General features: G+C 48.2%; 1 pseudogene; it reads right to left on the bottom strand.

The window, feature by feature from the left end:
* Positions 1–465, bottom strand: part of LOC114637913 — a 30,001-nt pseudogene extending 29,536 nt beyond the window's left edge.
* Positions 466–13,465: the final 13,000 nt, after the last annotated feature.

Here is a 13,465-nt window from a genome sequence, read left to right as displayed (position 1 = left end):
GGTTAGCTCTCAGAAGGAAGAGTGGAAATTAGCCTCCTGTAGGAAGGGTGGGGCTGAGAATATTACAGAACGTGTGGGTTCCCTGTCCCCAGCCAAGGAAGGGTGGAGGCTAGCTCACTGCATCAGGGATGACTTCAGCCCAAGGGCTGAGATAGCCCTCTCAAGCAGGAGTTGAAGTCAGCCTACTGCAGAAAGTGTGGAGACTTTCATCCCAGTTAGCTTAAGGGATGAAACCCAGAAAGAGTCGGGTGGAGGAGGCTAGCCCACACAGGAGGGCAGAGGGAGACTCACAATGGCATCCTTGGCCTTTCTGAAGGCCTGCAGCTCTTGTGGGGACAGAGACTTGAACTGAGCAATGTGGCAGTCCTTTGCTTCCATTGGGAGCCTGGTGGCCCTGGGGACAGGGCCAGCTTGGGTTCTTGTCAGCACCGCGGCCAGCAGCAGCAGCAGCAGGAGGAGGACCATGTGGCCCCTGGCTGTTTCTGTGTCACAGAGGGACAGAGTGAGATGTGTATGTAGCAAGCGGGCTCTGGGGACACACCCACACACCACTCTCGGGACTCACCTGGCTTCATGTTGCTCTGCGGAGTCTGTGAGGAGATGGGGACTCAGGTCTCTCTGGAGGCTGTCCCTGGGTCTTGCTCGGTGTCTCTGGTCTGGGTCCTCCCCTGTGGCTCTCAGCCTGTTGCTGTGTGGAGACTGAGGCGTTGAGCTTCCAGTTGTGTCTGGAGTGCACTGCCATCCGCGCTCCATCCTTTTAACCTGGCCTGATGGGCAGCCCCAGCTGATGTAGGAAAAGTGAAAATAAGGTAGCAGGTTGACACCTGCCACTAGGGGAGCCCAGGCTGGGGAAGCCCAGAGCAGGGCGTGGCGAGAGCAGGTGAGACACTGAAGGGAAAGAGAAAATGACAGAGTTCACCTGGGCAAGGTTCGTCAGGAGGCTTCCCACAGGAAGCTCCAGGCTGGGGCAGCTTCGGGTGCAAATGTCCTGTCTTCTTCTTAGTGTCCCACTCAGGCTGTGGGACAGATCCCCACAAGAGCTGCCTACGGGAGGGTTGGGGACCCAGGGTTGCTGGTAGGCCGGAGAGGCTCAGAGAAGAAACCTAAGACCCCATGTCCTGTGGGAAAGGAAGTGTGCAGGTGCCAAAGTCACCCTGATGAACTCTTTAATTCCTTTCAGACCATCAAAGCTTTGGGCTCCCTGATGTCACCTCATGGAGTGTATGTGTTGCTGCTCTCCCTGGATTGTCTGTCTACCCTATTCCTGGACCCGTCTACCCCTACCTTTCCAATCTCACGTCAGTTGTGTTCTCTTCTGCCTCCCCCTTCCTCCCACAAAACTTGACTTTCCCCTCAAGGTCCCCTTTCTAGTTTCATGATCTATAGTAGGTCCCGGGGCGAGGGAATGTGGCTTGCCTGTCTCTTTCAGTCTAGGTTACTTCTCTTACTAAGATAATATCCTGTCTGTCCGTTTCCCAGAACTTTTTGGAGTTTCGGTTTTTTGTTTTGTTTTGTTTTTGTTTTTGTTTTCCTAAGTGGCTGAATGAAATCCTGCTGCATATACTTCCCACGCTCTCATCACCTGTTTGTCTGCTGGCGGGCAGCTCGGACGGTTTCCTTATGTGGTTTTTGTGAGAAGAGCAGCTAAGACCGTGGGAGTGCAAATATCTCTGTGGTGGGGCTTAGGGGCCTTCTCGATTTACCCAGGTATGGTGCAGCTGGGTCCTATGGTTATACTTTCTGGGTTTTTTGTTTGTTTGTTTGTTTTGCTTTGGTTTTTTTTTTTTTTAAGAAACCTCTATGCTGGATTCTTTAGTGGCTGCACCAGTTTGCTCTCCTCAGCACTACATATGGTCAATAAAGAAAGTTTCCTCATCCCTCCAGCCCTCACCAGCACTTGCCATTGGTTTTCTTTTGCAGAGAGGTTGATGTTTTGAGACAGGATTTCCCTGTGTAGTCCTGTCTGCTCTGGAACTCACACTGTAGACCAGGATGGCCTTGCTTCCCCACTGCTTGGATTAAAGGCGTGTGTCACCACATTCAGCGTTATTACTGGAATTCTGGTGGGGTTTTCATTATCAGAACCCTTTCTTGAAACTCACTCTGTAGACCAGGCTGGCCTCGAACTCAGAAATCCACCTGCCTCTGCCTCCCAAGTGCTGGGATTAAAGGCGTGCGCCACCACTGCCCTGCCCTGATGGGGTTTTCATTATCAGATTACTTGTGGTAAGAAGATCATTTTCCTGGTGTTGATTCCGTGAGTTCAGGAGCCCAGAAGAGATGTCTCTACCACCTTGTGTCACCATCAGTTTCTTTTTTTACTAGTCTCTATGTTTTCATTGTAGATGTCTTCACCTCCCCACTCAGATTTATTCCTCTGTGTACCTATTTTGATGTGTATATTTTTTTTGTTGGTAGATTTAGTGACAATTCCATACATGGATGTAACCCACTCTGTTTATTCTCCCCTTTTCTTATCTCTCCCACTATTTACTTCATTGAAACAATCGTGAATGGACTATTTTTTCCTAATTCTTTCTCGGTAAGTTCATTACTGGCATTAAAAAAAAATGCTGACCAATTCTTTTGTTTCGTTTTATTTGTTTTGTTTTGAAACAGGGTCTTGTGCATTCATTCAGGCTAGACTTCAAATCAACATGTAGATGACTTCAAACTTCTGATCAGTTTGCCTCAACATCGAACACTGTCACTACAGAGGTGCTCCTCCATGCCCAGTTTATACAGCTCTGGGGATTGAACCCAGGGCTTCAGTCATGGTAGGCAACAGTCTTATTGGCTGGTGTTGGGTCTAACCCCGGCTCTACAACAGTCATTGGCTCTTACAGGTTTTCACTGAATGTGTTTTGCCAGACCTGCAGTTTCCTGCTGAAGTTCAGAGCAGTTTTTCTCCTTCATTCATTCTTCTCTTCATCCTCGTTTTGAGGGGGGGAGAGAAGAACAAGTTCTATGTAGCTCAGGCTGGCCTGGGGTTCTTTGTGTAGCTGAGGATGTCCCTGAGCTCCTGGTCCTTCCTGCCTCTGCCTCCCACTGCTAGAATTATGAACTTGTATCACCATGCCTAGGACAATTGGCTCTGGAATGGATGTAGCCAAGAATCTCAGTGACAGTGTGTGTGATAAGAGCCTTCATTCATTCAATAGAATTTATCCCCGAAGTTGGAGGCTGACCTTGTCCAAGGTGACAGAATAGAATCCTGGAAAGATAAGTGATACCATTTCTCATGAAGCTTAAAAAAAAAGATTTATTTTATTTTTGTGTGTCAGTGTTTCTCCTGCATGTATATATGTACACTGCTTGCTTAATGCCCAAAGAAGACAGAAGATGGCATAGGTCACCTGAATTTGAAGTTATAGATGGTTGTAAGCACCATGTGGGTGCTTGGAACCAAACCCAGTTAGTTCTCCTAGCTCCCAGACCATCTCTTCAGCCCTGGTTTTTCCATTTCTTGAGACACTTACACGTGTTCAATTTCACGGGTATTTTCTGGTTTTGAAATGACATGTATCTACGTGAGTACTCCATGCTACCTTTTGTAGCCCAGGCTGAATTCAAATTCATAAACCTCTTGCTCCCAGCTCCCGAATGCTAGGATTCGATTCTCTTCGTAATTGGAAAGCCAGGCATACAATTACCTTCACTTAGAAACCTTTTATCAAAAATTCAGTTCTTTGCTTCTGGGTGGAAATGCCATTCTCAAGCGCTGAATTCTTTTATGGAGCCATCTAATATGCTAACAAACTTTGGGGCTAGGCGTGCTCACCAGAACCCTAGGGTCCAGCTACCGGTAGTGGGGGAGGTGCTATCGCCAAGCGTCACCCTGATGAGATCCATTTCTGCTCAATGAGAATTGGATGGGAACACACATCCCAACCGCCACAACGATTTGGTTCCATCTCTGATCCTACAGGAGGCCATGGCATCAGAGACATCAAAGCCCCAGCCGGTCAGCCCTCTTCCCCTAGAGACACCTTCAAGCTGGCTAAGATTCAGGATCCATAGATGGTCCGGTGATGATCACATGGGGCAGAGACTGCCTGGACCCAGCAGCTTCCACTCACCCAACATCTCGTCTCCTCCCCTACAGTGTGCACTCCGTGTGTGGACTCCCATCTTCCACTGTCCCCTGGATGGTGCGCAGAGTGATGCCCACAGTGGACAATGGTGCCCGGATGGTCTGTAGTGGGCCCGGGTGAGAAACAGTTTACAGCCAGGCTTCTCCAACTGGAGTACTTTTTTTCAGATTATAGTCTCTGGCTCCAGGCCCTGTGTGATCCCAGCTTGTGAGAACATCACTAACCAGTAACCTCATGCCAGAATGGTAGCAGCTACCCAACTATCAGATACCAAATCTGCTTTTCCTCCCCCGCGTCTGTCACAGGCGTTGCCTTACCTTGTGTCCTTTCCCTTATCATAACCATAATCAGTCCTATGGAAGTCACTTTCCAGCAAGCTCTACGTACTAGATGAATGGAAATCATATCTTTTCATCATTAGAAACCTTCCAAAAGCGAGGTCTCACCTTAACCAGTCCTACAGGTGGAAATTCCTCCCCTCCCCAGCAGCTTTCTCTATATGCCAGGTGCTGCTTTGTGGCTCAGTGGCAAAGCCCCTGCCTAGAATCCCCCAGTGAGGGGCTGGGGGCGTGGCTCAGTGGTAGAGCCCCTGCCTAGAATCCCCCAGTGAGGGGCTGGGGGCGTGGCTCAGTGGTAGAGCCCCTGCCTAGAATCCCCCAGTGAGGGTCTGGGGGCGTGGCTCAGTGGTAGAGCACTTGTAATCCGTCTTGAGGGGATGAGGAAGCAGCTGAAGAAAACAGGGTTTTCCTAACAGATACAATGCCCTGAGTTCCATCTCCATCTCTGAATAAAGAAAGTCTATTTTTTTTCTAATGTTACTACAGCCCCAAACCTTTATTTCTGTCGCTTTCTATTTCATTCAGTTGTTTCTCTCTCTATAGACCTTCCTTTTGCCTCCTTTTCTCTCGCTGTCTGTTTCACTTCTTCTTTTTTTCTTTTTTTTCTTTCTTTCTTTCTTTCTTTTTTTTGGTTTTTCGAGACAGGGTTTCTCTGTGTAGCCCTGGCTGTCCTGGAACTCACTCTGTAGACCAGGCTGGCCTCGAACTCAGAAATCCGCCTGCCTCTGCCTCCCAAGTGCTGGGATTAAAGGCGTGCGCCACCACCGCCCAGTTCACTTTGTTTTTTAAACATTTTTAAGATTTGTTTTCACTTAATTTTTGTTTGTTTATTTTATGACAGAAGAGGGCACCAGATCTCACTATAGATGGTTGTGAGCCACCATGTGGGTGCTGGGATTTGAACTCAGGACCTCTGGCAGAGCAGTCAGTGCTCTTAACCACTGAGCCATCTGCCCAGCCCTCTGTTTTACTCTAAACATTAAAGCTACTACTTCTTTTCCTGATAAAATTAGCAACTTGTATTCATTGGATAAAGCTTAATAAACACAGAAAAGTCTAAAATAGTTGGGGAGGAGCACCCCCACCTGCACCATTGACTCTCTCCTCTCTCGCTTCATCTCACCTGTGGGAGTCTTTTCAGAGCACAGGGAGTCCCGCTGTGTTTACTTGTGGGTGTGTGCTCCGGTATCAACATTGGTTCCTAAGTATTTCATCCACACAAAAGCCTCCAACCTGGACAGCTGCAGTCTTAGATTGACACCTCAGGGAGGTGAATCTATTTTTGACAATTTGTAACTATTTCTTTTTTTTTTCCCTGTCTGTGAGCAATGTCTCCCAGATTGGATGCTTGCTGTATACCGTTTGGTAGCCTGCCTTTTACGTCTCCTCATTACCTCTCGTTTGCATTCCCTCACATCTTTAATTATAGTGTATAAGTTAGGACCCAGCAGGAAACAGATGGCCCGATCAATTTAGGATAATTGGAGATGGGTTGGAAAGGGATAACATTTCAAAAGGGTTCACTAGTAGAAGAAAATCATAGGGGTGAAGTCAAGGCCCTGGGGCCAGCATGGGGCTGGGCAGGACGCTTGTAGGTCCACCAGAATGGGAACAGGGTCATGTCAGCTTTGGGGGAGAGGGAGGGGAGGAACAGATTATTTGGGGTGCTGTGAGGAGACCCGGATACCCTCTGTCCCTGGTGCTATGACTCGGCTGCACCCTGTAAAAGCCAAAAGCCAGCCTGTGGAGGCCCCAAACTTGTGAAAAATGTGGAGAGGCCAGGGGAGTGTGTGTTACACACATCCATGTCCCAGCCTCAACAGATTCAGTTAGTAACTATTGGTTAGCACGGACGCTGTCTCCAGTGGTTTCCTGAAACCTTGTGTTTCTCATGCTTTTCACTGTCTTAACTACCTTTCTCACAGGATGTGGTAGTGCACATCTTTAATTCCAGCATTCAGGAGACACAAGCAACTGGATCTCTGTGAGTTGGAGGCCAGCCTGGTCTATATAGTGAGTTCCAGGATAGCTAGGGCTACACAGAGAGACCCTGTCTCCGAACAAAGCAGTGTCATTCTTAGAGTGAAGAGTTTTTTACATTTCCTTTTGTTTGGTTTGCTTTTATGTGATGGCATCTCAGGTAGCCCAGGCTGGCTTTGTTACGTACCCAAGGGCGATCTTGAACTCCCGATTCTCGTGCCTCCACCTTTCCAGTGCCGAGATTACAGATGCGTGCCGACCGACATAGTTTATGCTGCACTGGGAACAGAGCCCAGGGTTTTCTGCATGCTAAGAAGACACTAACAACTGAGCCACACCACTTGTCCCTGCTACCGAGATGGTTTGATTTCGTTGCTGGTGTTGAGACAGGGTCTCTTTGTGCACCCTCTGTTGGCCTGGATTTTCTATGTAGATCAGTCTGGCTTCAGACGCACAGGGAGCCACCTGCTTCTGCCTCCCCAGTGCTGGGATTAAAGGCGTGGCCTGCCGCCACCTCTAATCTGTCCCCAACATGTCGGAAACCCATTTACGTTCACTATCAATATAGTTACGTCATCTTCTAGCGATGTTCTAGCTTTGTATTTTCTGTTTAGTTCCCTTATATATTTTGAGTTAATTAAAAAATTTTTTATTACATTTGTTTGCTTTGGGGTGTGTGTGTGTAAGTCTGGGTACTGGAATGCCACCAAGCATGTGTGGAGGTCAGAAGATAGCTCGGGCCTGGTGACCTGAGTTAAATCCCCAGAACCCACACGAAGGTGGTAGGAGAGAACTGACTCCATAGAATTGTCCTCTGACCTCTGTGCACACACAGTGTGGCAAACATACACACACACATACACACAGTGTAGCAAACACATGCCCACACACACACACACACACACACACACACGCAGCATGGCAAACACATGTCCACAAACATACACACACAGTGGTGGCAAACACATGCCCACAAACATACACACACACACAGCATGGCAAACACATGCCTACAAACATACACACACACATATAGACACAAGCAACAACAATAATAAACCAAGTTTAAATTTTCTTGTTGCCAGGTGGTGGTGGCACACGCCTTTAATCCCAGCACTTGGGAGGCAGAGGCAGGCGGATTTCTGAGTTCAAGGCCAGCCTGGTCTACAGAGTGAGTTCCAGGACAGCCAGGGCTATACAGAGAAACCCTGTCTCAAAACGAAAAAAAAAAAAATTGTTGTTGTTTTTCGAGACAGAGTTTCTTTTGTGTAGCCCTGGATGTCCTGGAATACTCTCTCTATAGACCAGGCTGGCCCTGAACTCACAGAGATTTGCCTGCCTCTGCCTCCCGAGAGCTGGCATTGAAGGTGTATGCCACCACCACTCAGCTCAAGTTTAATAAAAAAAAAAAAAGGGGGGGGGCTGGAGAGATGGCTCAGTGGTTAAGAGCACTGGCTGTTCTTTCAAGGGACCTGGGTTCAATTCTCAGCACCCATGTGGCAGCTTCAAGTGCCTATGATTTCAGTTCCAGGGGATCCGGCACCCTCACACAGACATGCATGCAAGCAAAACATCAATGTACAGAAAATCAATCAATAATCAATCAATCAATCATTAAAGAAAAGGAAACATGGCAAATTCTGGGAGGACAGAGGAAAAGAGGAAGAAATACTGCACTGCTCAGAAGACCACTCTCCTGCTCCTTCAGACCCTTGGGACCTTTGGCATGGTAGGGCCAGTCCTGTCTTCACAGTTCTGACCCGCATGTGTCCTCGAAACTCTGGGTCCCACTGCCACATAGTCTGGAGCCCTTCCTGGGCACCAGTGTCTCCCTGCAGCTGTTGATGCCCAGAAGTTTGGGTGCCCTGACCTCATCCCTGCAGCTCCGCCCCTTGCGACCCCTCTCACTTGGCACCTCCATCCTGCTGGAGACCCAATTCCTTGTCATCTCTGGTTTGGACTGGGATGTCCGGGAAGATTAGGAGCCCAGACCCAGCCTTGGATTTCCTCACTTGTTTCTGGTCCCAGCTGCATCTGGGACTGATGGGGTCAAGAAACTTGAGGAAGTCCCCAAGACTCCCCAAGAGACGGAACAAAAATCAGAAAATTGTGAGTGCAACTGAAAACGTGGGTTAAGCACCAGAGGCGACCAGTCAGGTATGGTGGGGCGGAGGGTTCCTGGAAAGTTCTATGTAGGCTGCTGGGGAAAACGTTATGAACAATTTTGCATAGCTGTGCTCCCTGTGGGCGACGATGCTGACTAGCAAGGCAAGATATACCCATGGGCACAATGGTGGTATGCATGTTATTGCGGAAAGCAACTCGTTTGCGACTGGATTTAAGGTTTGTTCACAGGAGGAAACTCATTCTTGGTGCTGCAAATCTGTCCGAAAGCCCATAGTTGGGGAGTCCACAGGCCCAGGAGTGAACCTGATACTGAGATTCCGCTAAAGAGATATAATATCAAACAACTCTCTAAACCAGTGGTTCTCAACCTGTGGGTCTAGACCCCATGGGGGGGGTCAAACAATCCTATTACAGGGGTTGCATATCAAATATCTTACATACCAGATGTTTATATTATGAGTCGTAACAGTGGCAAAATTACAGTTATAAAGTAGCAACAAAAATAAATTTAGACCACAACATGAGGGGACCATATTAAAGAGTCCTGGCACTGGGATGGTTGAGAACCACTGCCCTACAGTTGCCTCGCTCTACCTGTAACTTAGTGCGCTCTCAGGCTTCCTCAGGGAAGTGTCTCTGTGCAGTGGATGAGTGTGAGCATGGGACTCACAACTCATCAGAGTGCAGAGATTAAGGGTCATCGGAGAGTTAAGTCACAAGTGGGACATCTATCAAACACACACAAACACACACAGACATACACACAAACACATAGACACACACAGAAACACAGAGAAACACACAAACACACACAGACACACACACACATACACACAAACACACACAGACACACACATAAACACACACAGACACACACAAACACACACACAAACACACATACAAGCACACACACAGAGACACACAAACACACACAGACACAAACACACAAACACAGACATACACAAACACATACACAAACACACAAATACACACACACAGACACACCCCTCAAGGCTTGGGAACCTCGGGAGAGAGAACAGAAATCCTGCAAATACCAAAGGTCAGAGGTCAGAGAGGAATGAAAACTTCTATATGTGAGAGATTGGCCACAATTCTGATGGCAAAGCAGTCATGGCTACTTGACTGGTAGTCATGGTATCAGACCTGCACAAGAATAAGCCAGTCAACATCGTACACATAAATATGCAAATGATGCATTCTTCTTTTGTAATCTGTGTTTCTTCTAACAGCCCCACTGCCCAGGCCTCACCGGTGACTTTAAGGCAAGCACTGAGCCACAGCCTGGAACCTTGTCGGAAACAGAAAAGGGGCTGGTGAAGCAATTGTCAAAATTCAGCCTCTCCTTTTCTCCAGTGTCTCTCCAGTTTTCTGATAGTTAAATTGCACACAAAGGCAAGGGGCACACGGGTCTCCCTGTGGCTTGGAGACGAAGGGCAAAACCCTTTCACTGAGTCTTTGATAGGTGACTCTGGGCCGGTCTGGACAGCTCTCTCTGACTCTGCAGTTGTTTTTCTTTTAAAAAGGTGGGCAAGCCACAGTCGATCTGTGATCTTAGGTTTTCAATACTATGTTGACCTAAAACCTCCTTGATGGGCTGGAGAGATGGCTCAGTGGTTAAGAGCACTGACTGCACTTCCAGAGGTCCTGAGTTCAAATCCCAGCAACCACATGGTGGCTCACAACCGTCTGTAATGAGATCTGATGCCCTCTTCTGTGTGTCTGAAGACAGCTACAGTGTATTCATATATAACAAATAAATAAATCTTAAAAAAAAAACCCTCCTTGACAGGTTGACATGAACATGTTCCTCAAGGGGGTGCCTACATCTTCACTGTTTGCTGCTTATGAGTTAGTCTAGAAGACGCCTCTTTGGGCTTTCTCTCCTTCTGTCCTGAGTCTTCACCTGATGATCTTCCCACAAGGCATTGCGCTGATAAAAAAACAAAAATGCTCTCCTGGGGCTGGACAGAAGGTACAGTGGTTAAGAGAACTTGGCTGCTCTTCTAGAGGTCCTGAGTCCAATGCCCAGCAACCACATGGTGGCTTACAACCACAGTGAGATCTATATGATCTCAGGCCCTCTTCTGGTGGACATGAAGTCACAGCACTCATATACCTAAAATACGTGAATAAACAAGTCATTTTAAAAAGTGCCTTCTTGGGCTGGGCAGTGGTGGCGCACGCCTTTAATCCCAGCACTTGGGAGGCAGGGGCAGGTGGATTTCTGAGTTCAAGGCCAGTCTGGTCTACAGAGTGAGTTCCAGGACAGCCAGGACTACACAGAGAAACCCTGTCTCAAAAAAAAAAAAAAAAAAAAACAACAACAACAAAAAAATGCCTTCTTGAACCAGTGGTTTTGCTTGCTTTATCCCCACACTCTGTCTGTCTGTCTGTCTGTCTGTCTGTCTGTCTGTCTGTCTCTCCTTCCTGTAGTTTGTTTATTTGTTTTTGTTTTCTGAGACAGAGTTTCTTTGTGTAGCCCTGGCTGTCCTGGAACTCACATTACAGACTAGGCTGGCCTCGAACTCAGATATCTGACTGCCTCTGCCTCCCAAGTGCTGGACTTAAAGGCAATAGTCCCTATGTCCTGCTTGCCAGATGTATTTTCTTTGGCACAGACATGACAGGCTGCAGACACACTGCTACAAGCTGGAGAGAAGCCCTGGGGAGGTGGTTTCTGTTGTTGTAGGCGTTTGCTGTTCCCAATCTAACGCTTTGCCAGGTGCCCCAGACAGTGTCTACCACAAGTAGGGGCTGGATGGAGCCTTATAGAATAAATGAAGATTTTTTTGTTTGTTTGTTTGTTTTGTTTTTTGTTTTTTTGTTTTTCGAGACAGGGTTTCTCTGTGTAGTTCTGGCTGTCCTGGAACTCACTCTGTAGACCAGGCTGGCCTTGAACTCAGAAATCCGCCTGCCTCTGCCTCCCAAGTGCTGGGATTAAAGGCGTGCGCCACCACCGCCTGGCAAGATGTTTTTGTTTTGTTATAAAGATTTATTTATTTTTATTTATATGTAGGAGTGTTTTGCCTGTATATCTGTACATTGTATGTCTGCAGGATCCATGGAGGCCAGACAAGGGAGTCGGGTCCTCTGGAACTGGAGTTACGGGTGTGTTTGCAAGCCATCATGTGGGTGCTGGGAGTTGAACCTGGGTCCTCTAGGAGAGAAGCTACTGCTCTTAACCCCGGAGCAATCTCTGCAGCCCTCAGATGAAGATGTTTGTCACAAGCCAGTCCACCTCCCAGGAAGGTCTTGGCCAAACCTTCTCCTAAGCAGAGAAATTTGGGGAACTTGAAGATGCTAAACATATAGTCAGACTGGAGTTTAATACCTGGAATCCCCACAGTAGAGGGAAAGAGCTGGTTTCCAAAAGACATCCTCTAACTTGGAAAAACACCAAGAAAGTGGGGTTTGGGTTTTTTTTTTTGATTGTTTTTGTTTTTTTGTTTTTGTTTTGTTTTTTTGTTTTTGTTTTTTTATAGACTGGGTCTCTCTATATATCCCTCACTATCCTGGAACTTGCTATGTATACCAGGCTGGCCTTGAACTCACAAAGATCCACTTTCCTCTGGTTACTGAGTGCTAAGAAGAAGGGTGAGCACAATTATGCCACACGCTATTTTTTCTTTAAGCAATCTGGAAGCCAGCTGAGGAGGCTTTCACCTATAATGCCAGCACTCTGGAAGCTGGAAGAGAAGTCTCAGACAATTCAGAGTTACATTCTAACTCAAAACAAATTGGAGAGACTTAGGGTCAACTTTGCCACAGCCATAACTAACACACATGCTCTCAGACGAGACAAGTAGAGAGCCGCACCACTGATCACAGAGATTTTATCAGTATTATGCTCAATAGGTCCAGTCTTCCATGTGCCCCAGGCAGGTATCTGCCATGGGACCCAATGAAGGATTCGAGCCTATGACCCGAAGCTGCCCCAGCCTGGAGCTTCCTGTGGGAAGCCTCCTGACGAACCTTGCCCAGGTGACCTGAACTCTGTCATTTTCTCTTTCCCTTCAGTGTCTCACCTGCTCTCGCCACGCCCTGCTCTGGGCTTCCCCAGCCTGGGCTCCCCTAGTGGCAGGTGTCAACCTGCTACCTTATTTTCACTTTTCCTACATCAGCTGGGGCTGCCCATCAGGCCAGGTTAAAAGGATGGAGCGCGGATGGCAGTGCACTCCAGACGCAACTGGAAGCTCAACGCCTCAGTCTCCACACAGCAACAGGCTGAGAGCCACAGGGGAGGACCCAGACCAGAGACACCGAGCAAGACCCAGGGACAGCCTCCAGAGAGACCTGAGTCCCCATCTCCTCACAGACTCCGCAGAGCAACATGAAGCCAGGTGAGTCCCGAGAGTGGTGTGTGGGTGTGTCCCCAGAGCCCGCTTGCTACATACACATCTCACTCTGTCCCTCTGTGACACAGAAACAGCCAGGGGCCACATGCTCCTCCTCCTGCTGCTGCTGCTGCTGGCCGCGGTGCTGACAAGAACCCAAGCTGGCCCTGTCCCCAGGGCCACCAGGCTCCCAATGGAAGCAAAGGACTGCCACATTGCTCAGTTCAAGTCTCTGTCCCCACAAGAGCTGCAGGCCTTCAGAAAGGCCAAGGATGCCATTGTGAGTCTCCCTCTGCCCTCCTGTGTGGGCTAGCCTCCTCCACCCGACTCTTTCTGGGTTTCATCCCTTAAGCTAACTGGGATGAAAGTCTCCACACTTTCTGCAGTAGGCTGACTTCAACTCCTGCTAGAGAGGGCTACCTCAGCCCTTGGGCTGAAGTCATCCCTGATGCAGTGAGCTAGCCTCCACCCTTCCTTGGCTGGGGACAGGAAACCCACATGTTCTGTAATATTCTCAGCCCCATCCTTCCTACAGGAGGCTAATTTCCACTCTTCCTTCTGAGAGCTAACC

Source organism: Grammomys surdaster, unplaced genomic scaffold, assembly GCF_004785775.1.
Source record: "Grammomys surdaster isolate TR1022 unplaced genomic scaffold, NIH_TR_1.0 125430, whole genome shotgun sequence".
Taxonomy (NCBI): domain Eukaryota; kingdom Metazoa; phylum Chordata; class Mammalia; order Rodentia; family Muridae; genus Grammomys; species Grammomys surdaster.
Note: the sequence above shows the minus strand (reverse complement) of the source record. Positions and strands in the feature narration are given on the sequence as shown.